The 25,676-nt window shown below is 33.4% G+C and overlaps 1 protein-coding gene across 2 annotated transcripts in view; it reads left to right on the plus strand.

Annotated features, from left to right (window-relative positions):
- Positions 1–25,676, plus strand: part of LOC149423679 (CD151 antigen-like) — a 490,631-nt gene that overhangs the window by 435,584 nt on the left and 29,371 nt on the right. The gene's annotated exons all lie outside the window — the stretch shown is intronic.

Here is a 25,676-nt window from a genome sequence, read left to right on the forward strand (position 1 = left end):
CCCCACTTCCTTCAGCCTGAAGACAAAAACCTAATTATAATTATAATAATATTTGGCAAATTTACATAACGTGAAATCACATCAAGCGCGCTGTACAAATATATTTATTAAATAATAAATACAGCTTAGTTACGACTGGGATTCATAATAACTAGTGACTAACTAGTTTCTAGTGACTTACGACTAAGGCTCATAACTACGGACTTAAAAATAGTAACTTACATCTAAAACATATCTACTGACTCTATTATGGATGCCATAATACCACTGGCTATGGACAGCTGGGAGCAATTAGAACTCTTGTGCGGATTTCACATTAAAAAAAAACAATTTGATTATCATAACTAAACTTACTAAAAAATGAGTATAAACTTAGGCCAAGTGTGTATAGAAATATAATCATTTCAAATCGTTGTTTTTGGAAGTTGCCCTATAAAAAATAAGTCCGTGATTAATTTTATTTACGTACTTAGGATCTTTGAAAAAATTTCGAATTGGTATTTTCGTCGTTCTCAGATGGCTTATTCTTAACTCGATTCCGAACCAAACATTCAAGGCTCATAAATCTCCCTTAAAGATTCTGTTCACATTTGTCTTCATTTCTTAGAGAACTTAACGCCTCTTCGTTAATCCCAAATCTACTTTGAAGCTATAAATATTCGTCAGTGTAAATTATTAACTCATTAATGGGTTTAATATTTAAAATTATTTCCAAGAAATTGTAATATTTTATTACTATTTTATGGCGAAAGATTACACGTTATATAATCTAAATTGATTTTCGAGACATAAAATCAGAATCAACTTGTTGCTTGATAACCATGAATTTATTATTATATTTAGATGACACATGAAATAAAAAAATACGTTCCACTTTTTTACGCGAACTGCCCTCCAACGCTCCTAATGCTCTAAACTAAATCTACCGAATACGGTCTACACGCACGGCTTATCGCATACGAATAGTCAAACTAGTTACGCGAGATGTTACTACGCAAAGGGCCTCTAATTGTATAGCGCATCTAGTTTTTATAGCTCTAACAAGTAAAATAACTCTTATATTTTTCTATCGTCGAATCCATCTTTAGTTACGGAATTCGAACTTGGACTACACGCAAGGACTATTTGAATTAAATATATTCAAAATTTACAAAGGCCATAGTAAAAAAAATTGTCACATCTAATATTTACAATCAGAGACATATCTTAAAAGTGCTAAATGTATCAGAGAGCCTACTTACAATAAAAGGTCTCCCTTGGTTACAACCCTCTGGTACACAAACATACCCCAAGATTTAAAGAAGGAAAGGGCCTAAAAACTCCTCGAATATTAAATAAATATGGAAGCCGTACTCTTGAATACATAATTCCAGTGATTTTCAGTAAAACCAATAAATATGTTAAATTTTATAAAAATGAGAGAATATGCCCTAAAATGGTAAAGCTGTGGTTAATGAATGAAAATTTCATGTATCCTTGAATTTTTTTAATGTATCTGCCTACATATCTTGTTTTTAGTAGAATGTTTAATTGGTAGAACCTACATGCCAGGTAGCTGCCACATGACATCTGTGGGACTACCCTAAATTTGTACAAATTGTTTTTATTTACTTGATAAATAATAAAAAAAATAAAAAATAAATTTTAAAAAAACTAAGAAGATATTTCATTTTACTAAAGTATTTTGTAACATGATTTACTCAAATAGTTAATCTAATCGTGTGATAATGCTAATAATATGCCGACATTCACCATGGTCAAAAATGTTTTTCCTATTCCTTTGAATTGTGTTCACTTCCGAAAGTAGGTGTTAAACCTGTTATTTTATTTTTCTGTAAATATTTGTGAGTAAAATGAATTCGCATCTGCTGAAAGACCTATTAATGTAACATAAACAAAGAAATAAACGTTATTTAGTGCTACAACACGTTGTAAATAAACACGAAACGGCTTTCTTTTAATATGTATTTTTTTATTATCAACTTTAGCGTTTTTCGCTTTTCACAAACTCGAACGATATCTTGAAAAGAAATTTCGCCCAAAGTTTGATATTAAGTACAAAACTCTGGGCGATATTTTATTTCTTTCATCTGCCTATCGATTATTAATTTTTGAGACAATTAAAGGCATTTTATTTTCCACGGCAGTAAAATTTATCAAAAATTATCCGAAATATTTCTTCCTTCCGTTCTGCAACATCAGATTGAACGATTAAAAATCGCCTTTTGAGGCTGTCTTTTCTAGCAAAACTCAAGGGAAAATGTGCGATCAATATTTTAGGTGTCTAACATAAAATGAAAAGTATCGTATTTTTTTTCAAGGCTTTTCTTTCAAGAGCTTTAAAATGCTTTATTTTCATAGGTTGACTGATCAACGCTGAAAAAAGCTCAAGTATTTCTCTCAAAATTCCATTAAAAGTCTTTTCTCATTTATTCTGTTTTTACTTATTCTATATGACCTGAAATTTATTTGTCATAACTAGTTGTTCCGTGAGATTACACACCGCGTCCACAAAAGTACGTTACTAAATTTAATAAATATTCTAACAAATCAAAACCAAAATTTCCTCTGAAATCATAAGATTTGTAAGTAGGTTATTAAATACCTACCTACTAAATTATAACTATAAATAGTTTACGCATTGTTTTTTTTTTAATTTCTCAATGGCTCTAGGCCCCGAGAGAATTTTTTTCCTCGGGAACATCTGCGTTTGGCTAACTTTAAAAAAAACCTGTCATTCGAGATAGCTGCCAGGCAATTTATCGTCACCCTAGATTTGGCTTCAATGCCATTCATACAAAATCCCACTAATGTGGTCCAAAGCTTTTTAGGTTCATGGCAGGAACCTCTATGATGCAAATTCTGTAGGGATAAAAAATGTAGTATTCACCAATCTTGAGCCCGGACTGAAACTTAACAAACAAATTTACACACAGATGAAATGCCAAATGGTCGAGTTCAAACAGAACTTCACTACAATCAGTCAATCTAATTACTGTTTTGATGAAGGTATTTAAGATACCTATGGTGTTTATTTTATTATACATATTACTTTTCGATTTACACCACGTTATGGAATATTCCCTCATAATCGCGCTTTTGAAAAACTGCCAATCAAAATAGAAATAATGTTGGTTGCTTCAATAGCTTAAGTGATGTTTCTGGTCTGAATATTTATTTGTATCAGTAAAAAAATATGCATAAATAATTATTAAAAAAACTTCGGATCCTTTTGGAGGCAGTATTGTTTCCAATATTTAAAAAAGCCAAGTGGTTTTCCTTAAAAGTTAAAATAATAGAATCATTTTATTACAGAGTTTGTTGCCAAATATCCGGACCATTAAAACGTACAACATTAAAACAAGCCAAAATACTGGCTCATCATCAAAATAAAATGATTCCAGTTTGTCGGACAATGTCGTGTCCGACATTCCACTAGGAATAAAGTTTTTATTAGGGAAATTCCGTGGTTTTACCGTACATAGTAACAAATTCGAAATCCATCAGATATAACCTACATCAAAGCGTTTTACATCCATGCAAATAAATTTAAAGTTTGGTTCCATTTATACCCACGCCCACGGTGCGAAATTTTATTGAATCTTTATGAACTTATTCACTGAGTGATAACTTTTGACCCGTGCTTCTGATTTACTGGTTTGTTTTTACTCCGTAAAGCCTTGGGTCAGGGTTTCACTTTAAATAGAATGGAGATTGTATCACAATGGAAGGTTCGTGTAACAAACTTGAGTAATTGCGAGGATTTTCCTGAGTTTTTCATTGATTTATACTCACCTTGCAAGTGTGAGAAAATTCCTCTGGACTTTGATTCAACCGGAAGATCTAATTTTTTACTTAAATATCGTAAATAAGTGGCATAAACTCCAAATAACACTTTTCAAAATCTGACATACAATGAAATAGATTAGAAACGAAAGGGAGTAATTTAAGTTATTAAAATCAGTTAAAAATAAATATATAATAGCAAGGATGTTATCTAATTTGATGATCTTTGAATTTAAATAAGTACATGTTGTTTCACAGAATTTAAATATTTCAACAAATTTCGAAGTTTATTTTCAAATTCTTTGGAAGTTCTGTTATTATATCACCATGTGCCAGTTGCTTCACATAACTGAAATAATAACAGAACTTGAAAATGAACTTCGAAATTTGATGAATTGTTCAAATTCTTAAAGATAATATTTTCACTGTTCTGAAGTAATTCGATTTTTAAAACAATTGTTCAATTGAACTTGAAATTTATTTCATCATTAAAAATACTCATTTCGATTTTCTGTGTTTGGGAGAAATTTTATTAAAATTTAAATATTGAAGACAATATTAGTGATTTCTAAACGAAAATCTGAAACAGAAAAATCAGAAAAGGATACGGTCTTTATCTAGTCCTAGATGTGACCGTATCCTTTTCTGATTTTTCTGTTTCAGATTTTCGTTCAGAAATCACTGATATTGTCTTCAATATTTAAATATTACAATTTGAGGTTTTACTCAATGAAGTTATTCCGAAAAATGAATAGAAATTTTATTACTGCATAATTCATAAAATTATTCAAGTTTAATGAACTTCTATGTTTCAAAATCGGAAATGATAAATATTAATCGTACCACACACGCGATAAAGATAATTATTTTATTAATAAATAATTATTTATTTGAATCGTTTGTTCGTTTTGCTTAAATTTTTGATAGATTTACCTGGCAGGTCAATTCCGATAAACACACTTTTATTAGAAAGTTTAAGCTTAGAAAACTTTTCACGCAGAGGACACTATATTAAAAATATTGCACAGGTATCACATGATTTACTGTTGTTGTGTTACCCTATTTTACTATTGCTATATTCTTTAGACAATTCGTGGTAGAATTGAGTAATAATGATATATTATTATTAAAACAATTTAAAACTTTTTTCTATTTATCTTATACTTGACTGTACCCGGCATGGCTGGGGGTTCTCCTAAGGAGATAAACATATACCATAACAACCATTCGGGACCTAGGCGTAATATTTGATAAAAAACTAACTTACACACCTCCAATCGACAGCATTATTTCTAGATCCCTAAAAATGCTAGGATTTATCAAACGAAATAGTAAAAATTTTCAGAATCCCAAATCAAAAATAACGCTATACAATTCCTTCACCCGCAACGTATTGGAGTACGCAAGTTCTATATGGAGTCCAACCTACAAAGTTCATATTCAGCGAATAGAGCTGGTTCAAAAACATTTTATGTACCACCTAGCGTATTGTGATAAGCGAGCTCGATCACTTCCTCATTACACCGATAGACTAAATTTCTACAATGTACGCACCCTTGAACAGAGAAGACTAAATATTGATTTAAATTTTCTTTTCAAAATTGTTAATGCTCTAATAAACTGCCCTTTTTTACTCTATCAAATTATGTTCAACGTTCCTAGAATTGGTTCCCGACTCATACATTATATTCCGTTACATATTAAAAAATATAAAACTATGCTGGGGTATGACTCACCTTTACCAAGAATGTGCCGTTATTTTAACGAGATATATAAAAGTCATCCCATTGATTTGTCAATGTCATCACTGGCTACCTTCAAATCAAACGTAAACAAGACTTAAAGCTACCAATCGTGTTGATCTATAAAATAATTACTGTTGCTGTTATGAAATGTATATCTTTTTTTTTTATATGTGTTTATTCAGTTTTTTTTATTTGTACATTATTTTCTCTTACTTAGATCTTACAAAACTGATCAATCAGTTTAATTGTAAGAAATCTTTATATCTAAGTGTATGTATTTGTGCATACATGTACATTATTCTTTACTTATAGTTTTGTGTTCATCAATGTTGTGTTTGTCTGTAATTAGTGATAGTATCAACCGAGTTTAATTAGTGTAATTGAATTTTGAGAGCTTTGATATGAATCACTGTTGACAAACCTAAGAAAAAAAAAGAAAAAAATAAAAAATAAATAAAATAAAAATAAATAAAAAAAATAACGAACTTTTCTGTAGACCTTTTTAAGATATACATTTCCGTCGTAAATTATTTTGATTTATCTCATAAGGTTTAGCCAGCGTTAGCAATGTAAGCGCCCGAAAATAGTTTTTTTACTACTTGATTTAAAACATCGAATTTTCTGTACTTTCTATTAATATAATATGCACGTTGCAAACCTTTCGGAAGAAATTCTCTGAACGATAGTGAAAACCCTATCAAATCCGTTGCGTAGTTTAGGAGAACTAAGCGCACAAACAGACAGAAGCGGATAGCGACTTTATTTTATATTATTTAGAGATTTTGACCATGATCGGTTTCAGCTAATTATAGCCCTCTTCAGACTTAACCCCCATCCCCTCCCCCAAATGAATTACATATAAACAATAGCTTAATGAATAATGGTACCAATCTGAAGATGGCTATACAAGTTAAAACCGGTCACAGTCAAAGACATAATTGGAAAAATGTTTAAAATCTTTTCAATATATCATCCTTTATACAACATTCGGTATATCTTTCATTGGCTATATCTTTCATTTGGTATATCTTTCATTCGGTATATCTTTCATTCGGTATATCTTTCATTTGGTATATCTTTCATTCGGTGTATCTTTCATACTTTTCATGTGCACCTTTTATCGCTGTATTAATTTAGCTATGTTCTGTAAAACACCCAATCTGGCATAATAATGTTCGCTAAAGACAAACGTGCTTTACAACAAACTGTTCAGGTTTATTTTTATAAATATCAACAAAGTTACTACAGATTTCTCTGTTACAACTTTCATGGTACTTTAAGTACTAATTTTTTACTCTTTTTTATTACCTACAATTATTTATCTCTTTTGTATAACAGAACTTTCTATTATAACTTGTATTATACCTGCTTCTATTGTTCACACTATATAATGTTATGTACTATACACTTATTATTGTACTGGACAACTTACCTACAACAATATATACTTGTAAATGCTTCAAGGCGTGAATAAATAAATAAATATAATATTCCTTATTTTTTCACTTGTTATTTTTATTTTTAAAGAACAAAAAATTATCTTTATTTTTGGAATAAAAATTTCAATTAGTTATTATTTTATATACCTATGCAATACGACGCATCTAATTTATCGAAATACTCTGCCGTGGACCAAAACCAATTTTATTTATTTATTAAATTATTTTAGTCGTAAATCCGTAACCGTGCACCCATGTTTAATAATTTCTTATTTGTTATGCCTTACAATCAAACATTATTACATTTTTATTATTTATAAAAAAAATATTTTGATTAAAATGGCTTAACAATCCAGCATGAATCAATCGGTGTTCACTTTATAGTTTGCTATTGTAATCAATTGTATAGTAAACTTTTGTACATATTGGCTTTGTCATGTTTTGGTAACCTAATTTCAAACCATAAATTTTCAATAAAAAAATTAAAATTTCGTAAATATTAAACTTCCGCATACGGGTCATTAAAAATTCAGGATTTGAACACTTTTATGGGTTTCCAATATTCATTTTGGTGCAACAAGGAAACCTTTGAATTGTATGTTTTCCACTTGAATAGCGCTTAATGGCTAAATTTGGCACTATAAATAGTGTGCCGTGGTTGCCATCCAGTCTGTGATATTAAAATTTACCCATTATATCGGAACTGTGTGTACTGATTTGAATGAATAAATTAAAAGAACATATTTTCCTGGCAACCTGCATGTATGTAATTTAGTATATTACTAGCGCAGACCCGTGAAAATTCATGCGATAATATTATTATTGTTGTAGGATTTACTAATTAGAAATTTACGTTTCAAATAAGTTACGTTTGTTACAGATGACCTTACTAATAAAGGTGTTTTAAATGACACACAATGGATAAATAACCATTAATGTAGGGCAAACAGTTGTTTATAAGTTTTTTTTAATTTAAAACACGTTTATTAGTAAGGAGGTAGGTAAATATCGCTTTTTAATAATAAATAGGTAAATGGAAATGGCGCTGCCTGCAATCTGACTTTTTGTCAAGATTAACCAAAGAAATTTAAACAAATTTAATTAAAACACATTTCAAAAACAAACATGATAGAAAATTTTAATTAATTTTCTTCTGGAAAATTACTATGTTATAGGTCTTTATGGGTTACTTTTCTAAATTCATAACGAAGACAGTTCAATTTTTTTTAATATTTAGTATTTTGCTATTTGTTCTTGAAGGAAGAACGTTAATCATATTAAATATTGTGACATCATATGATTGCCTAACTAAATCCACCAATGAAAAACTCTGAAAATCTATTGAATGAAATTTCAGAGTTTTTCATTGGTGTATAGTATAATAAGTAGGCTCCAAATGAGATTTTTACTGTCTTTATGTTGGCATATCTATGGTTTTTAGGACCAATTTTTTTAATACAAAAAGCCCGGAAATATCGATCTAGTTAGTGGTTTATTTATAAACATGATACAGAATCTTATTAACTAGTTAAACGCCTTCTTTGTTATCTGAAAAACAGCAACTGTGTCTATGCTGCTTTAATATGGTTTGAAAATATTTCACATTTTTGCTGAACACCATCATTCTCAGAGGAAATCTCCCAGACTTTGTCGGATAGAGGGATGGATGATAATCTTATGGAGTAAGGTGGGTGAGATAAGGCAATTGTGCCAATCGAACTCTTGTTTTGTGTTGGCAGCTCAATGACGTTCTTATAAAATCTTTCTAGCAAATTCTGATGCTCTAAACTTTTTGGTTGATCTCAAACAAAAGCATACGTGAGTAGGTATATATTTGACACACCAATTTAGCAAACAATTATCGCAAACTTGCAAAAAAAATAGAATCCAACCAATATATTCAATTTAACGAAGAATATCAGGAGACTTACATTTATTTTTCAAGAACTTCGACACATATTGGACAAAGAGAAATTAAAAACTGTCTATTTTGCCTTAGTCAAATCTCGACTTTCTTATAACATAGTATACTGGGGATCATGTTTAAAGTCCAATGTTGAACCACTAAATATTACTCAAAAATTGATCCTTAAGGTGATGTACAAAAAAAAATTCTGTTATCCATCCAACCTACTTTATAAGGAATGTAATTTTATGTGCATAAAACAGCTAGATATCACTCAAATACTTTGTCGATTTTTTATCAATATTAAATTTGCTGAAAAAACATAACAAATGCGGACAACTAGAATTAGCTCTACATTGAACTTTGTGGCGGTACATACTCAAACTTATTTTGGTCAAAGAAATTATTTATATCAGGCACCACTTATGTTTAATATTCTTCCAAATCATATTAAGTCTACCAATTCCTTAGTTAAATTTTAAAAGTTAATTAAGGTTTATGTATTGACAGACGATTGTCTTAATATTTTTTCATCCTTGTCCTTTCTTAGATAATAAGATTTTATATAAGTCCCATTGCTAAAAACTGAATGTCACCCTATCTACTATGCTTCTTCTTTTGAATAATGATTAATGATTAGTTATGGCTCAAATATTGTTACAGTATACTGTCAAATTACCCATCTGGTAACACATCTAATACTCGTTTTTTCTTTAATTTTGAAATATGTTGTGTTTGTATGTAGAATTACTTCATGTTTGTGATACTCTTATGTTTGCTTCACTCAAATGTAAATTTTTAACCTCGATACAGGCTTAGTCCTAGTGAGGTTGATTTTTATGTGAAAAAAAAGTGTTTTATGCATAGTGAGATGCAATAAATAAATAAAAACATTAAAATCAAATTGACGAAAGTCAAAACAAATCTTTCCAAGACACTGTTACCATTGAAACAAAAAGCCACGAATTTAAGCACCAACTCACAAGTAACTTAACACCCAAATAAAGTTTTAGTAACCCAAGAATCAAGTTGATGGTTGTAATCTTATGTTCTCGCGAATTCTGAATTATCTAAGAAATCTGTGTATCTAAAAGGCGTGGGTATTTATTGTAAAGTTTCTACAAAACGTGTCTCGAGCTGCGTGACATTGAAACTTGGATTATATATATAAATACTTAACATCAACCATTTACTTTCAAAGATAAGTTAAACGAGATGCCTCGCTTAAGTTTCCCCACAGCGCCCTTCAAAGTATAATTAAGTTATAATAAAAATACGTTTAAGGGATTATTAATTTTTAAAGAAAATAGCTGTGTATGTACTTCTACTTAAGTAACAACAGAGTAGTGGGACTAGAAGGTACTCTCTGTATCCCCCTGAAGGGAAACGATCATTCATTAAGAAAAGGCTTTAGCCGAGTTAAAGGTAAAGACCAATCTTCATCTTACCCATCTCCTTCTTCGTTCCACAACATCCCCCCAAATGAGAGTTTACCACTAGCATTTGGCTCTGCTCTGAGATAATCTTGACTGCTGATTAAGTAATTTTATGGAATAAACCGTGTTTAGTATTGAAACACTTTTGTGGTTATTCCAATCCGGTTCCTACCTAAATTGCCCTCTCCCTTATTTATTTCATTTTCCTAAAGGTCTTACCTTCCAAAAAAATTAGGAAGATTTGAAAATAGAAGGAAAAAGCTAGTGTCTTTTGTTTTAATTGGTATTAATTTCGTCGTTGTATATTTGTTGCCCCCTCGTAATAATTGTCGGAAACAAATATAATTTATCAGCCCCAATCATTATACATTGAATAAGTGTTGTATATTATCGAGAATGATCAAGACACCATTCATGTAATGAAACAATGACTATTTGTGACATAAACACCGTTCATATGGTGAAAAAATATTAGATGTACATCCATAGACTATAGTGCCCACATCAAGACCAACATCAGAACTTCCAATTGAAGCTACAACATTCACAAGGTGAATAAACCTCCTTCCCATTCCTATTTTTTCTTGTGATAAACACGATTGTTCATTCTTATTTTGTCTTTAAAAATTACAGTCCATTCGTCGAGTACTAATCGATTCAGTACGCAAATAACCGAGTAAAGTATCCTCAATCTTAATTTAAACCCACTTAAAAAGAACGAGTACAATAACGTGTACAATAGTACAATAACGAAGCCATAAATTATCAGAAAATATAGAATAGTACATGTTTGGCTTGTAGAAGGTTGTATAAAATGTAATAAAGTATTGTTTTTGCAAATTCTGAATAATAATCTAATGGCATCATCATTCGTTGGATTACGACTTCAATTGAATCATTTGGTAATATTATTTTTAAAAAAAGATCTTCTCGAATCTAATTCTTATCTTCTCAGCTGTAAGGGTAAATAAAACTGCCATGGGGAACAACGTCTCAAATATCAAGGGTAGAATGAAACACAAATAAATTTCCTTGATACGAAAGGATGGCTTCGTTAATTAATGTCTTGGACGCGTAAGGCTTTCAAATAAAAAAAATTCTGTTTTCCATACACTTGTAGAACAATTTAAGTTTATTTTTAATTAATAGTATTGTTAATTTCACTTTATAAAAAATTACACAAAAATATCTTTAAAACACTTCGCTTGTCAACCCTAAGTACATAAGAAGTCTTATAAATGCATTATACTATGTATCTGTGTTCTGAAGCAACAAAAAAATATGAGAACAGACATCATGAAATCAGTACAGTTTTTTTGGTAACCGGATAAATCATCACAATGATAATTCATCACATCTTTAAAAAGTTATATGAAGTCATGGAAAGTGATAAAAACTTTATTAACTGGGTTATGTAGGTTAGGTTGAGTTAGGTTTGGTTGGGTTAAAAAAAAATATTTTTCATCGTTTCTAATGACTTGAATTGTCACTGTGTTGAGTTATCATGGAACCGGTTTTTTTAGCTAAGAATTTCTAGATAATTCTAGATATTTCCATTACTTACATAGCCTTTAAATACAACTTTTAACAGCCTCCGTAGTTGAGGGGTTACAATCCTTGGCTACGAATCGGGAGGCTACCAGTTCAAATCCTGGCGTGGGCAGTTAATTTTATTTGATTAATATTTGTGTTGTCTCAAAATATTTAATTTTGTTCTTATTTTATATCATGAAACCGCTAAACTGCCAGATCAGTTTGTTCGCAGGTGAATTTAATAATAATTGTATAAGTAATTACAATACATAGATATAACAAATGTAGATAGATACAAAACTAGATAGAAAATTCGGATATTGACGTAGTAGTCGATTCTTTCTACAACATTTTAAACAGTACCATCAACCAGTTTGTCCCTAAACGTATCATCAAAAAGAGAAAATTTCCAAACTGGTATTCAGCTTCTCTAATTAAAATCATTAAAGATAAACAAAAACTCCATCAAAAATGGAAATCCAATAATAATCCAGTAGACTACATAGAGTTTTCAATCAAACGTACCCAACAAAAAAACTTACAGAAGCATTGCTTTATTCAGTACATAAATTCAGTTGAATCTAATATTCTTATAAATAATAATAAACAACTTTGGAACTATGCTAAAAGCAAAAGTAAAACAAATGGCATCCCACAAATCATGCACCTTAAAGATGAGTCAGGCACCGGTGCTCAACAAGTGTGTCAACTTTTCTCTAAACACTTTCAGTCCACCTACGTTAATGATAAGGACACGAATGATCCCAGTATAGTCGATAGTTTTACCTATATGAATAATCATAACCCGATTGGGAACGTACAAATAAACAATTTTTTGATCAATAAATACCTGAAGAATTTAGACATTAGTAAGGGTGCTGGCAGTGATGGTATATCGCCATACTTTATCTCAAAATGTGCAAAAAATCTTTCATACCCCCTAACTAATATATTTAGAATGTCACTAAAAGCAGGAAAATTTCCTACAAAGTTTAAAGAAGCAACTATAATCCCTATTCATAAAACAGGTTCTAAAAGCAACATTGTAAACTACCGCCCAATCTCAATTCTAACTGTATTTAGTAAACTCTTTGAAAAAATTGTCTACGATCAAATTTATACAACAATTGTTCGCAACATACAAAACCAACAACACGGATTTCTACAAAAAAGATCGGTACTAACAAATTTGGTAAATTTCACGGAATATTTAACGAGCAATATGGACAATAGAAACCAAGTAGATGTAATCTACACTGATTACTCTAAGGCCTTCGATAAAGTAAACCATTTCATTTTAATTAAAAAATTAAGTCAAATAGGCATCCATGGTGATTTACTTCGGTGGCTCACTTCATACCTTCGGAGCAGACTTCAATGTGTATCAGTTGCGGGAATTAAGTCCAGTTTATTTTCCGTGCCCTCCGGTGTACCTCAAGGTTCTCATTTAGGGCCATTATTATTTAATGTGTATATTTATGATATTCACAAATGTTTTTTACATGCCAATTACCTAGCATATGCAGACGATAAAAAAATCTACTTAGTTATCAAATCAATCGAAGATTGCATTAAACTTCAAGAGGATCTCAATCGTCTTTTTAACTACTGTGAATCAAATAAACTTGTTGTAAATACCTCAAAGTGCAATAAATTATCATTTACACGTAACAAAAATAAAATTTCCTTTGATTATACATTAAACGGGACACAAATCAAAGAAGTAGATTCTATCAGAGACCTTGGGGTAATACTGGATGTGAAATTAAACTTCATTCAACACACTGATGCAATCATCAACAAAGCCAACAAAATGCTAGGATTTATAATACGTTTAACGAAACCTTTCCGCAACCTTAAGACTCTATATTCCCTTTACACAGCGTTCATCCGTCCCCACCTAGAACACTGCACACCGATCTGGACTCCTTTTTACCAAGCCCACATTGAAAGAATCGAAAGAATTCAAAAAAAATTTTTTAAACACATTAATTATAAACAAAACTTACATTTCTCAAATTACGCCGATTCTATTAATTACCACAACTTCAACTCACTTCATACACGACGTTTGGTTTTTGACCAAATTTTATTATTTAAAATTCTTAACAATGGCCTCGACTCACCAGAGCTAATGAATTTAATAAATATTCATATTCCAACAAGATCAACACGGCAATCCCATTTGTTTCATTTACCTACATGTAGAACTAACTTTAGAAAAAATTCACCAATTCCACGTATATGTGCCCAATATAATTCTAAATTTCAAAACATAGATATTTTTAGCAATACACTTCACAAATATCGATTAGAAGTAACTCGTACGATCGAAAATTAATACTGTAGTATGGAATGTATCCTGAGCATCTCCTATCCTCATCCTAAATTCCTATTCCTCCCCTCCTCACCTAAAATATATATATATATATATTTTTTTTTATGTAATAAAACTCCATCTCCAATCAATATTAATATAGGAGACTTTTTTGGCTTGACTGTTTTTAACATGTATATATTTATATTTGTATTTTATGTATAAGCTGTTTGTCTCTTACCTTCACCAATAAATAAATAAATAAATAAAACACAGGTAACATACTCATAAGCATATTCAATTAAATCAATTACAACGCTAAGATATAACAGCCAGATTCTGTTATTATGTTAATTATCCTATGATAAATGATACCTACCCGAATGAGGATTTCTCATTTTTTTATATTGAAAATGCAACAATTATTAATGACACTAAACTTAGTTGTTTGATATCTCCAAATATGATGAAGTTATGAACTTTCAAAGCGAACTTGGTTAAACATATGCAATGGCGACTCGTGAAGTCACACGAGACACGATTCAGAACAATTCATTATTAGAATAGTAGTGCTGCTGTAACACCGTGTAAATACCACAATGTCACAAGCTTTTCGGCCAGACACATATATCAACATTTTGACGGCTTATACACTTTAACGTCTACAGTCCGGTATATTTTCGAAAAATTCAAAAAGGTTCCCACTTTCTTTGGTTAAAATGCTCTAATTGATAAGATAGATTTGTAAAAAGCATGAAATTTCATTGTAGGAGTTGACCTTATCTTTGACAAATTAGTTTCAATTTTTAAAACAGCATTTAAAATATTTTTTGTTAAAAATATTACATTAAAGAAAGGGAGATACTTTATCAATTGTCTGAATTATCCAAAAAAACACTTCCAATTTCGGAAATGAGACTAAATTCAAAGCAAAAGTACATTGAATCGGAGTTTCAGACAGACAGAAAGGAATCACAAACAAAATTAGTATATTTAATTAAATTTAAAAGAAATTCGGAATTTTTTTTCTAAATTAAAATTTCTAATGCTATTTTTACCCCAGTTCTAGGTATTGAGAGAGTGGGAATCATTCCCAGATATTATAATATATTTTTTTAACATGTTATAATTTTAAAAATGATCCTTTAATTCAAATTTATTCTACTCTCAGGTTCATTAAATAAAACTATGTTGCGTTTGACTGTCCTGGTTGACGATAAACGAGTAATTGAATAAATCCCTTTACTGTCAGAACCACCACTGATAATGACACTGGTACTGGTGGGAAATGAAAAACAATAACACTTCTGAAATATCTCTCTAACCCAGCGGCGTATTTTCAAGTTTTCAATGGATTCAAAATACAATTTCCTGTTAGGAAAAACAGTTTCAAAGAGAAAGAAAACCTCAGAGTTGAGACAAAAATAATAAGTAATGTTTTAAATTTCACGGCGACGCGCGATTTAGAAAATGTGTTGTAAATTAATGGCCCAATAAAAAAATTAAATGGGTTTTAAAATGAAAATGAACCAAGTACAAAAAACATTTTTGTCAGAGCGGTGGTGATGGTATTACACTACCACAATATTTCACTTTACTTTTTCGGCAAAAAGAATTTTTACAACAATTTAACGTTATCATCCAATAATTTTTAGCAAGATTTGGCTGACTGTCTGTGGTTAAAAACTTCTTCATTAATATAGTCATTGATTATTAAACATAAACCAGAGAAATTCAGAAAACTTCCGATGCTATTTAATATTTGTATTTTTTTTATTTCCCCATTATAAAATCTTTAATATCTTCACTAATTTATTAATACGATCTCGCAGTTCTTGATAATATTTATGTTTTGACATTTGAGCATATGAAAATTTTTAATCCTTTAGGCTTAAACGACTGCAACGGGCGTGATTATTTTATGTTGAGGTACATATTACGTAAGAATTTGACACGATTCATATCTGAAAGAAATAAAACATCGTTTATAGAAAAATCTCTGGAATTTTTGTATTCCGAGTTACGTACGTGACCTTATACGTTACACAAATTCTTTTCACATTTTAACAATATTCCACTGTGAAAGAATCTCGCTCGATTTCTCAAAATGTATACCTCTTAAGAAGATTACGAAAATAATTTCATATAAAATGTTAATATTTTTCCATTCAGAATTCAAAACAATGATTTTACAGCGTTTTCCCAAAATCATAATTTTGATGAAAATTTGATTGTTTGTATAGTTGGAAGCTCGTAGTCGGGGTCTAATTTCCCTTGGGGCTAAAGTGTTGAAATCGTCCGATCATTGGAGTCAGTAAGGTAGAGGGTGGGGGACGATCCTACTAACATAAAAACCTTAGTGATATGATTATTTTACTTCGAAAGCTCACATCAAAGATCAGTATTATCTTCCTTGAACGTAGTTTTCGCAAAACGAAGAAATATACTTTGCAGGAATTATTTATTTCATTCAGGCTTCAGAGAAATATGAAGGAGATTTTGCTGTATTGAATCAATGGATTAAAAGCTGGCAGGAAAGATCATTTATCACGGCATTTTTAAAAACTAAATGAATAAATTGTACAGCAGCGAAATTCATAGATCGACGTGACATTTGAAGATACAAGTCATGAATATTATTAATTGTTTTAATACATTTTACTCTGTAATAGTGTAAAAGCGGACTTACGTCAATGTAATTTCTTCAACCAATCCAGATTCGGACTTTTTTCAAAATATTGTTGGCTCATTTATTCGGTTTGGTATTTTTTGTTGTTTAAGGAAACCATTGTTTCCTCAAACCGTTATTCAATATACATATTACAACCTGTATTTATTACACTGAAAATATTTTCCTCAATCCGTTATTCAATATATTACAACCTTAATTGGATTTGTTTATATAAACATATTGTAATCTTCCAATGGAAATCTGTTAATGGCAATTTTGAATTATTTAATTAATTTACTAGGTAACGGGTAGTGAGATTTAAACACTTGAAAAACTAAGTTACCAGGTTCATAATTTGTGTTCTTATTATTTATTTAGGTAAAGTGATAAAAGTTTTGAGTCACTACTTTAAATTCAAAATAAAACACTAAATTTATTGTCTCTTCCATTGTTACTCTAATTATTTACATTATTATTAATATTTTTCTGGATTAAAACACCTTTAATGATTGTCTTCTACTTTTTCTACTTATTACCGGATTGGTGTTACCAAATAACGGATATCTTCCATTATGCTTTCATATTAGATGCCTATCTAGATTTGTAATGGGTTTCCGGCATTATTGTTATTTTTTAATAAAAAGTAATTTTAATAATTAAAAATACGCAACAATTGAATAGCCGTGATAACGTCACCCTATCAGCAGGGGTTGAACATTGAATAGAAGTTTACCGGAAAATCTTTTCTTCCCTTGTAATAATTTATTAATGCAAAACGATCATCTCATCCCTTTCGTATTCTACTCAGCGAATTGTTACTCCGAGATAAAACGAATTTAATGAAATCTGCTTCAAATAATGGTTCAGTTCCCACGCAATCCGTTCCAGGAAAAACAAACGATCGTAAGGTATCCCTCAAACTCATTATATTATATTATTATTTCAATTCTTATACATTAACTCCAAATATCACGAATTCAGTTAACTTGAATAATAGTACTGGTTATTTTGTCATTATTATTTAAATTAATTCTGGGAATATTTTCAGTTCGATTATTTCTCTTACAGCTATTGGAATTTCAGCTAAGCAGATAACAAATTAAAAACAATCATTTAATTTTCGATGTATTTTTTTTTATTTACACATTTAAAAAAATAATAATAATATAAGCCCTCAAAAACGGTACTAAACGCCACTCATTAATCTTTATAGAATTATTCTTCTTATTGTTGTTATTGGAAAGGTTTATTATTTTTGCTACTGAAAATCTTAATATGCGTTGGGCTCTGTGATTTGACCTTGTTTCCAAATTGCTTTGGTCTGATCACAGCAACCCTGTGGTCCAAACAAGGCTACAGTGGTTCAAATGACAATTTTTTATTTTTTCATTTTTTGTGTAGAGTAGTAGAACTGGGGACGATTGAAACGCGTCACAATTGAAACATCTCGATTTTCACGAAAACTATGACACCTACGAGTGTGATTCAACACACACCACTCTGTCAGAAGGTTTGGGACCTGTCCTCGTGTCGTCAGTAGTCTTCGAGCGATGCAGTCGTGTATAGGAGACATTATTGAATATTAAAGAGTGTGCATCCAAGTGCAAACTTAGTCATATGGCTGGAGCTCGAACCGGACCGTCTTGCCACAGAGTGTACTCGGTGCCCGCTAACATTCGTCATGCATTGGTGCAACAAGCTCGTGTATTCGTGGACTGGACCGTTTGCGGTGTGCGTCACTTTGTAGGACTTACAGTGTGTCTGAACTGTCAAATGGTTGGGCACTCTCACAAGTACTGCAAAGATACAAAGAGATGCTCTCACTGCGGTGTAGAAGGACACGCGCGCGAGGCCTGCCCCGCTGCTGCTGCAGCACCCAGTTGCGCTACATGCGCACGTTTCGGAAAGCCTGCAGCTTCCCGGGCCCACCCCACTGGAGATAAGGACTGCCCGGCGTACAAAGCGGCTTTATTGAAGGATCTCTCCACCATCGACTATGGCGTTTAATCATACGGAAAAAGATGGCGAGGCAGTGGCTGTTGATGCATTAAATATACTATATCAAAATGTGAGGGGTATTCGAACAAAGACCGTAAGTGTGCGCAATGAAATTTTAATCAATAATTATGACATTATTTGTTTTTCTGAAACATGGCTGAACTCAACAGTGTTTAGTGAAGAACTGTTTGATGACAGATATATAGTATTTAGGAGAGATCGTGAGTCAACCAAATCTGCGTCTAAAGAAGGTGGCGGAGTTCTAGCCGCCGTTTCTAAAAAACTTCTTATATCCAGAAAAACGGAATGGGAGAGTGACAATGAAGATTTGTGGCTTGTAATTAAGTTTCGTTCCAACTCGCTCATCTTTATTTGCATTCTCTATATTCCTCCTAGTGTAACTGTAGACAATTATTGTAATCAGATTGAAAAATTACAAGATCTGTTGTTCCGTAACGCCAATTGCTTTTGACAGGCCGTGTACTAACCAATCGTATCGTCAGAATTTGAACTGTATAGTTTAAATTTCGCACATGTCAGCTGGATCCACGGAGGCCGTGGGCCGAGCAGTCGCACAAAAACCGTTCGTCCCGTCATAACAACATTGCCGGTTCCTTATCGAAATAATTATCTTACGTATTTTTTATCGCAATTTAATCTAAAATAACGAGTGCTACCAACCACGCTAAACGTTCCAGTGCTGACAGATGATGCTCACTATGCAGATTTCACCATCTCCTCCCGGTAAGTTGATTGTGAATTAACGTTATGCATTGTGTTCTCGCATCGCCTGTCACAAGCTATATAATTAATTTATACTTTATCTGTGTGGAATAGCCCTGTAAAGGGCGGCTATTCCAACCCCTGTTCGTTTTTCGAACATTTTTGGTGCCGAAACCAGGGAACTTTAAGATTATAATCTATCTATGCCAAAACGGATAGTGCTGTGGAATGTTTCTTAAATATTGAATAATAATCAATTCGAACAGTAATTAGGTAGGTACCTAGCGCTTGAGTATTTACGACCTACCGCGCATATAATTATAATAGATAAAATTATTATCATTTATTTTGTTTCGTTTTTGGGTACGTTTCCAATCGTGTTTATTCAACATGGCCCCAGCCATTCAAATATTGCGCCGGAAACGGACATTAGCGAATAATAGGTTAGTCAAGACACATGAAATAGCAAAAAGCGCTTTGCACGATGCAACTAAGTGCAACTTACTGTTAGCGCATTATACTACTCTGGAAAAGATAGTTCTTGAATTTGAAACGTCTCACGCGGAAATATTAGCTTTAGATGACACAAACGAAATTGATGAAGATAAAATTCGCGAAACCTTTGACGAGATGTATTATCAAATTGTGGAAATTTACCAGGAGTTAACCAGTCAGTCTCTCGATTGTAAAACCGCGAATGCGTGCACAAACGTTAAATTACCAAAAATAAACATTCCAATATTTTCTGGAAATGTCAAGCAATGGCCCGAATTTTACGACATGTTTAACGCTCTCATTCATGAAAACAAATCTTTATCCAACATCGAACGCATGCAGTATTTGTTCTCATGTTTATCTGGAGAAGCTTTAGGGTTAATTCGGACATTTCCAGTACAAGGAGCTCACTACGTTGAAGCATATCAAAGATTAATCGCGCGCTATCGTAACGCGCGTGAACTCGCATTTACGTGTTGGCGGGAAATGCTAAATTTAAATTTTCCGTCTACCGATCCTTTTGAATTTCGTCGCGTGTTCGATGTATTTAATGAGGATTTAACAATTTTAAAAGAATTGGATCTCCCAATAGATAATTGGGACTTCGTGCTTTGTTATTTAATTCTGTCGAAATTAGATTCACCTACAAGATGCGCATTCAAACAACTGCAGTCTCCTACCGACCTGCCTTCATATTTGAAACTCAAAGAGTTTCTTTATAACAAATGCGAAGCTCTTGTACGAGACTTACATTTTTCGACTCGCGATAGCAGTACTATTGACAAACCTCTTGCACGGAACTTTAATCAGGCTGCCAAAAAACGCACTTCAGCGCTTCTTTGCGATCTTAAGAAAGGACAGCCTAAAACAAATAGGTCCTCGAACTCCACCACTTACCTGAAATGCTCCTGTTGCGGGGAAGACCACTCCATTTCCAAGTGCAAGGTATTTGCCCTCAAGTCAGTTCAGGATCGCCTACAGTTTGTTCAATCACACCGTTGGTGTTTCAATTGTCTTCATTCTTCTCATTATCTCAAAGATTGTAAATCTTTGTTTACATGTCAAAAATGTCAGCAAAAACACCATACTTTGCTCCATCGAGACGAAAATGCTTCTTCGGAAGATCAGCATCAACACCCCACGACGTCTACGGACCCGGAGACTTCTTCTTCCGACTCTAAAATTCAGGTCCTCACCAATTTAGGAGACAAGTCCATAGTACTATTGTCAACAGCCAATGTTGGCATTCGCGATTCATCCGGCCGTTTCCAAACCTTTCGCGCATTGATCGATTCGGGCAGTCAAGCTCACTTCATCACCGATCGCGCTGCGGAGCTCGTAGGCATCCCTCGTCAAGCCAGTTCTCAGAGAGTTAGCGGCTTAGGCCAATCTTCCGCAACCACGTCGGGAGTCATTCAATTAGAGATCGGTGTTAAGGGACGGGTTCTCTTCAACATCAAGGCACTTACGCTGCCTAGTATCTGCGGCAACATGCCAACTGTTCGTCTAGATAAGTCATCGTGGCATCAGTTGAGAAACTTGCCTCTTGCCGATCCTGACTGTCACAAACCGGGACCGATTGATCTTCTTCTGGGTGCTGAGGTTTTCTCTTCTCTTCTGAGACCTGGTAATGTGAATGGTGGTCCACGTCAGCCATCAGCTTTCAATTCTGCATTTGGTTGGCTTCTTCTAGGTTCAGTTGGTTCGGACACTGCTCACGAAACGAAATCTTTCATCGTTACTAACGAGGACCGGCTTCACGAAGAGGTCCAGCGACTGTGGGAGTTAGACACCATTCCCCAGTCTTCACACCTTACTCCTGAGGAACAACTTTGTGAACAAATGTACTGCACTGACCACTCACGGGACGGATCTTCGGGAAGATACATCGTATCCTTGCCTTTCCGAGAAAGGGGAAGGGATATCTCTTTCCCAGGGTCGCGTGAGATCGCTTTACGCAGATTCCATTCACTCGAGCGCAAACTCATAGCAAATCCAACCTTACGTGAACAATATTCTGCTTTCATGACTGATTATTTACACAGTGGTCACATGACTCGTGTTCCTGGAAAAGATTTGCACAAGGGAAAGTATCACATACCTCATCATTGCATTCTTCGTCCAGGCAGCGCTAGCACTAAGTTAAGAGTGGTTTTCGACGCCTCAGCGACGGATGTGAACGGATCTTCGTTAAATGATACCTTGCTTATCGGTCCAAAGCTTCAAAAGAACCTGCTGGAGCTTTTGCTGAAATTCCGTATACCATCGGTAGTGTTTACTGCTGATGTACGACAAATGTATCGCCAAATATTGGTTCAAGAACCAGATCGCGCTTTCCAAAGAATATTTTGGCGTTTTCATTCGTCGGAACCCATCCAAGAGTACCAACTAAACACTGTAACCTATGGTGTCTCCTCTGCCCCATTTTTGGCTTGTCGTACTGTCAAACAGTTGACCAAAGATGAAGGTTATGATTTACCGCTAGCGCGTCGTGTGCTAACTTCGGATATTTACATAGATGACATCGTCACCGGTTGTAACAGCTTAGAACAAGCTCAACAAACGAAAACCGAAGTTATCGAGCTGTTCAAACGAGGTCAATTCGAATTGCGGAAGTGGGCTAGTAACAAACCAGAATTACTCGCCGATCTGCCTCCGGAATACTGCCTCAATGACTTGGTGTCCATGGATGTTGATAACTCTCACATTCTCAAGGTATTGGGATTAAAGTGGGAGCCACGACATGATACATTTTCATTCGAAGTCCTGTGCCTCGATCGCGAGTGTACTAAACGCACTATCCTCAGTGAAGTCGCTCGGGTTTTTGACCCTCTCGGTTTTCTATGCCCTTTGACGTTTTTCGCCAAATCCCTAGTACAAAAGTTGTGGGTTCTAAAGGTTGGGTGGGATGACACCCCCCCTGTTGACATTGTTCGTCAATGGGATCGTTATACTAAACAATTACCGCTCTTGAAGTCGTTCAAAATCCCTCGATGGGTGTCATTCCCTCACATGGAGTCGTGTCAACTTCATGGCTTCTCAGATAGTTCGGAACTTGGATATGGCGCGGTAGTTTACTTGCGAATCACGGATGTTGACGATAAAGTCCAAATATATTTGGTTTGCGCCAAATCTCGAGTCGCCCCAACAAAAAAGATTTCGTTGCCTCGCCTTGAACTGTGTGCGGCAGTTCTTCTAGCAGATCTATTAAAATTCGTCAAAGATTTATACGTACCATTGCTTCCGATCTCCAATACCTTTGCGTGGTCGGATTCAACCATCGTGCTCGCTTGGTTACGTTCTCCTTCGTGTCGCTGGAAGACTTTCGTAGCTAACCGTGTCAGTCACATTCAAGATACCCTCGAAGGGACTTCTTGGCATCACGTGTCATCTGGAGATAATCCAGCGGATGTCGCTTCTCGTGGTCAATCCCCAGCCGATCTGATCGATCACACGTTATGGTGGGCGGGGCCTTCGTGGCGGATCCAGTCATTCGATTCTTGGCCGTCTTTCGATGGCAATGTCGACGAAATTGAACTTCACTCTGAGGAACGAGTTCGATCGTTATTTGTCCAACAGGACGAAAATCTGGTGGACCTATTACTAATTAAATTTTCTTCGATTCAGAAGATCCAACGCATTTTCGGTTACTGTCTTAGATTCATCTACAACCTACAGAATAAAGAATCTCGTCGTTTGTATCTTCCATTAAACCGTGCCGAAATTCACACTTCACTTTTGACAGTAGTTAAACGCACTCAACATGTACATTTTAATGATGATATCACGCGCTTGAAAGAGGGCAACCTTATGTCGAAACAAATGCGGAAGCTTAATCCCTTCATTGACGACCACGGTGTGCTCAGGGTGGGTGGCAGGTTATCTCGATCTGGGCTCGAATTCGAGTATAAACATCCTGCCCTACTTCCTCGCGAATCTAAGCTTACTTCTCTTGTGATAGACGCTCTACATCGCTCTACATTAACCAAATTATGTCCATTGCCTAGTCAATGTGACTAATCATCTTCGCTTCCGCGGCGCATTCTTTCTTATCATTTTCATTATTATTATTAATATATATTTTTTTTCTTTTTCTTCTCTCTTTTCACTATTTCTTCGTTCACGCAACGTTCCACAGCATTGCCCGTTTTGTTTCTAAATTTTCTTTAAAATACACGTTGTTGTATTTTGGTGGGCGGAATGTTCCGTAACGCCAATTGCTTTTGACAGGCCGTGTACTAACCAATCGTATCGTCAGAATTTGAACTGTATAGTTTAAATTTCGCACATGTCAGCTGGATCCACGGAGGCCGTGGGCCGAGCAGTCGCACAAAAACCGTTCGTCCCGTCATAACAACATTGCCGGTTCCTTATCGAAATAATTATCTTACGTATTTTTTATCGCAATTTAATCTAAAATAACGAGTGCTACCAACCACGCTAAACGTTCCAGTGCTGACAGATGATGCTCACTATGCAGATTTCACCATCTCCTCCCGGTAAGTTGATTGTGAATTAACGTTATGCATTGTGTTCTCGCATCGCCTGTCACAAGCTATATAATTAATTTATACTTTATCTGTGTGGAATAGCCCTGTAAAGGGCGGCTATTCCAACCCCTGTTCGTTTTTCGAACATCTGTATTTAAAGTATTCAATTTCCAATTCACAGTTTATTATTATTGGTGATTTCAATTTGCCCGAAATAAAATGGTTACCTGACAATTCATTTAAAAATAATGTACTTTCACCTTTTAATTATAAAAGCATGAAAGCACACAGTCTTGTCAACCTTTCATCAATTTGCAACTTGTATCAATTCAATAATGTACTAAATACAAATGAAAATTTATTGGATCTTGTTTTCTCTGATAAAGTTAACATAGATATACATATAGCACCAGGCTTAACCAAATTGGATCAATATCACCCTTCATTTGAAATAATGGTGAAACAAAATAAAGATCAATTTTTAGAAATCAATAGAAGTGACTCAAAATATAACTTCAGGAAGGGAAACTTTCATGAATGTCGACAGGATCTATTATCTGTTAATTGGATAACTCTTTTTAAAAATGAAAATGTGAATAGTATGGTGATCTTGTTCTATGAAAAATTATGGGAAATAATTGAAAAACACTTTAAAAAATATATTACTAAAACAAAAAATCAATATCCTGTCTGGTTTAATCAGCAATTGATTGCTCTTCTTAAGAAAAAAAAACAACATTAGACTTAAGGTAAAAAAACATGGTAACGAGTCAGATTATAGAGAATTTTCTTATTTAAGGAAAGTTACAAAAAAAATACAAAGCGAATGTTATAAATCATACATCAACTCTGTCGAAAGTGGTCTGCAAGGTAACATAAAGGTGTTTTGGTCATACTCAAAATCATTACGAAAAACCAATTGTATTCCTAAAGTAATGCATCTTGACGATATTTCCGCAAATGAAGGTGAACACATAGCAAACATATTTTCTAAATATTTTTCATCTGTTTATACCAATTCGGAATCATCCACTAATGGTTCAATGCCAAACATAACTGAACACAATCAGAGCAATTTGGGTAAAATACATATTGATGCAGATGAAATAAAATGTTTTTTGAGTAAAATAGATTCCA

The sequence above is a fragment of the Hesperophylax consimilis genome, chromosome 5 (genome assembly GCF_061612785.1).
Source record: "Hesperophylax consimilis isolate HC1 chromosome 5, BYU_Hcon_1.0, whole genome shotgun sequence".
Lineage (NCBI taxonomy): Eukaryota > Metazoa > Arthropoda > Insecta > Trichoptera > Limnephilidae > Hesperophylax > Hesperophylax consimilis.